Genomic DNA, 2,500 nt, shown 5'->3' with positions numbered 1-2,500 from the left:
GGGAGACCACCTGGGAATACCAGGTGCTGTAGGCCTTTTTTTCTTCTCTCTTGTTCCGGCTTCCTTCAATGCTGGTTTCTAGATGTATAAGAGATGTAGGTCAATAGGAAAACAATACCTACAGCCACACCACCCTGAACAAGCCCAATCTCGTCTGATCTTGGAAGCTAAGCAGGGATGGGCTTGGTTAGTACTTGGATGGGAGACCACCTGGGAATACCAGGTGCTGTAGGCCTTTTTTTCTTCTCTCTTGTTCCGGCTTCCTTCAATGCTGGTTTCTAGATGTATAAGAGATGTAGGTCAATGGTAAAACAATACCTACAGCCACACCACCCTGAACAAGCCCAATCTCGTCTGATCTTGGAAGCTAAGCTGGGACGGGCCTGGTTAGTACTTGGATGGGAGACCACCTGGGAATACCAGGTGCTGTAGGCCTTTTTTTCTTCTCTCTTGTTCCGGCTTCCTTCAATGCTGGTTTTTAGATGTATAAGAGATGTACGTCAATAGGAAACCAATACCTACAGCCACACCACCCTGAACAAGCCTGATCTTGGAAGCTAAACTGAGCCGGGGTTGGTTAGTACTTGGATGCGAGACCACCTGGGAATACCAGGTGCTGTAGGCCCTTTTTTTTTTCTCTCTTGTTCCGACTTTCTTCAATGCTGGTTTTGAGATGTATAAGAGATGTAGGTCAATAGGAAACCGTTACTTACAGCCACACCACCCTGAACAAGCCCAATCTCATCTGATCTTGAAAGCTAAGCAGGGCTGGGCCTGGTTAGTACTTGGATGGGAGACCACCTGGAAATACCAGATGCTGTAGGCTTTTTTTTTTTCTCTCTTGTTCCGGCCTCCTTCAATGCTGGTTTTGAGATGTATAGGAGATGTAGGTCAATAGGAAACCAATACCTACAGCCACACCACCCTGAACAAGCCCAATCTCGTCTGATCTTGAAAGCTAAGCAGGTCCGGGCCTGGTTAGTACTTTTTTTTTTCTCTCTTGTTCTGGCTTCCTTCAATGCTGGTTTTAAAATGTATAAGTGATGTAGGTCATTAGGAAACCAATACCTACAGCCACACCACCCTGGACAAGCCCAATCTCGTCTGATCTTGGAAGCTAAGCAGGGCTGGGCCTGGTTAGTACTTGGATGGGAGACCACCTGGGAATACCAGGTGCTGTAGGCCTTTTTTTTTTTCTCTCTTGTTCCGGCTTCCTTCAATGCTTGTTTTTAGATGTATAAGAGATGTAGGTCAATAGGAAAACAACACCTACAGCCACACCACCCTGAACAAGCCCAATCTCGTCTGATCTTGGAAGCTAAGCAGGGCTGGGCCTGGTTAGTACTTGGATGGGAGACCACCTGGAAATACCAGGTGCTGTAGGCTTTTTTTTTCTCTCTTGTTCCGGCCTCCTTCAATGCTGGTTTCTAGATGTATAAGAGATGTAGGTCAATAGGAAACCAATACCTACAACCACACCACCCTGAACAAGCCCAATCTCGTCTGATCTTGGAAGCTAAGCAGGGATGGGCTTGGTTAGTACTTGGATGGGAGACCACCTGGGAATACCAGGTGCTGTAGGCCTTTTTTTCTTCTCTCTTGTTCCGGCTTCCTTCAATGCTGGTTTCTAGATGTATAAGAGATGTAGGTCAATGGTAAAACAATACCTACAGCCACACCACCCTGAACAAGCCCAATCTCGTCTGATCTTGGAAGCTAAGCCGGGACGGGCCTGGTTAGTACTTGGATGGGAGACCACCTGGGAATACCAGGTGCTGTAGGCCTTTTTTTCTTCTCTCTTGTTCCGGCTTCCTTCAATGCTGGTTTCTAGATGTATAAGAGATGTAGGTCAATAGGAAAACAATACCTACAGCCACACCACCCTGAACAAGCCCAATCTCGTCTGATCTTGGAAGCTAAGCAGGGATGGGCCTGGTTAGTACTTGGATGGGAGACCACCTGGGAATACCAGGTGCTGTAGGCCTTTTTTTTTTCTCTCTTGTTCCGGCTTCCTTCAATGCTGGTTTTGAGATAATAAGAGATGTAGGTCAATAGGAAACCAAAACCTACAGCTACACATCTCTAAACAAGCCCAATCTCGTCTGATCTTGGAAGCTAAGCAGGGCCAGGCCTGGTTAGTACTTGGATGGGAGAGCACCTGGGAATACCAGGTGCTGTAGGCTTTTTTTTTTTCTCTCTTGTTCCGGCTTCCTTCAATGCTGGTTTTTAGATGTATAAGAGATGTACGTCAATAGGAAACCAATACCTACAGCCACACCACCCTGAACAAGCCTGATCTTGGAAGCTAAACTGAGCCGGGGTTGGTTAGTACTTGGATGCGAGACCACCTGGGAATACCAGGTGCTGTAGGCCCTTTTTTTTTTCTCTCTTGTTCCGACTTTCTTCAATGCTGGTTTTGAGATGTATAAGAGATGTAGGTCAATAGGAAACCGTTACTTACAGCCACACCACCCTGAACAAGCCCAATCTCATCTGATCT

General features: G+C 46.6%; 8 non-coding genes and 2 pseudogenes across 8 annotated transcripts in view; all 10 read left to right on the top strand.

The window, feature by feature from the left end:
• The window catches only part of LOC142122373 (5S ribosomal RNA), a 119-nt gene extending 84 nt beyond the window's left edge, over window positions 1-35 (top strand). Inside the window, exon 1 of the ribosomal RNA XR_012684227.1 lies at window positions 1-35. This exon is cut by the window's left edge and continues 84 nt beyond it. This is a non-coding gene — a ribosomal RNA (5S ribosomal RNA).
• An 81-nt stretch (window positions 36-116) lies between these two features.
• On the top strand, window positions 117-235 carry LOC142122691 (5S ribosomal RNA). The gene has a single exon (XR_012684259.1). It is a non-coding gene; the product is annotated as a 5S ribosomal RNA (ribosomal RNA).
• An 81-nt stretch (window positions 236-316) lies between these two features.
• LOC142122207 (5S ribosomal RNA) lies at window positions 317-435 on the top strand. The gene has a single exon (XR_012684109.1). It is a non-coding gene; the product is annotated as a 5S ribosomal RNA (ribosomal RNA).
• A 272-nt stretch (window positions 436-707) lies between these two features.
• Window positions 708-826, top strand: LOC142122481 (5S ribosomal RNA; annotated as a pseudogene).
• Window positions 827-1,066: 240 nt separating this feature from the next.
• LOC142122239 (5S ribosomal RNA) lies at window positions 1,067-1,185 on the top strand. The gene has a single exon (XR_012684139.1). It is a non-coding gene; the product is annotated as a 5S ribosomal RNA (ribosomal RNA).
• Window positions 1,186-1,267: 82 nt separating this feature from the next.
• Window positions 1,268-1,386, top strand: LOC142122182 (5S ribosomal RNA). The gene has a single exon (XR_012684086.1). It is a non-coding gene; the product is annotated as a 5S ribosomal RNA (ribosomal RNA).
• Window positions 1,387-1,465: 79 nt separating this feature from the next.
• Window positions 1,466-1,584, top strand: LOC142122290 (5S ribosomal RNA). Its single transcript, XR_012684185.1, has one exon. It is a non-coding gene; the product is annotated as a 5S ribosomal RNA (ribosomal RNA).
• An 81-nt stretch (window positions 1,585-1,665) lies between these two features.
• On the top strand, window positions 1,666-1,784 carry LOC142122254 (5S ribosomal RNA). The gene has a single exon (XR_012684153.1). It is a non-coding gene; the product is annotated as a 5S ribosomal RNA (ribosomal RNA).
• Window positions 1,785-1,865: 81 nt separating this feature from the next.
• LOC142122301 (5S ribosomal RNA) lies at window positions 1,866-1,984 on the top strand. The gene has a single exon (XR_012684195.1). It is a non-coding gene; the product is annotated as a 5S ribosomal RNA (ribosomal RNA).
• Window positions 1,985-2,064: 80 nt separating this feature from the next.
• On the top strand, window positions 2,065-2,183 carry LOC142122661 (5S ribosomal RNA; annotated as a pseudogene).
• The last annotated feature ends 317 nt before the right edge of the window (window positions 2,184-2,500 follow it).

Source organism: Mixophyes fleayi, unplaced genomic scaffold, assembly GCF_038048845.1.
Source record: "Mixophyes fleayi isolate aMixFle1 unplaced genomic scaffold, aMixFle1.hap1 Scaffold_229, whole genome shotgun sequence".
In the NCBI taxonomy this organism is placed as follows: domain Eukaryota; kingdom Metazoa; phylum Chordata; class Amphibia; order Anura; family Limnodynastidae; genus Mixophyes; species Mixophyes fleayi.
Note: the sequence above shows the minus strand (reverse complement) of the source record. Positions and strands in the feature narration are given on the sequence as shown.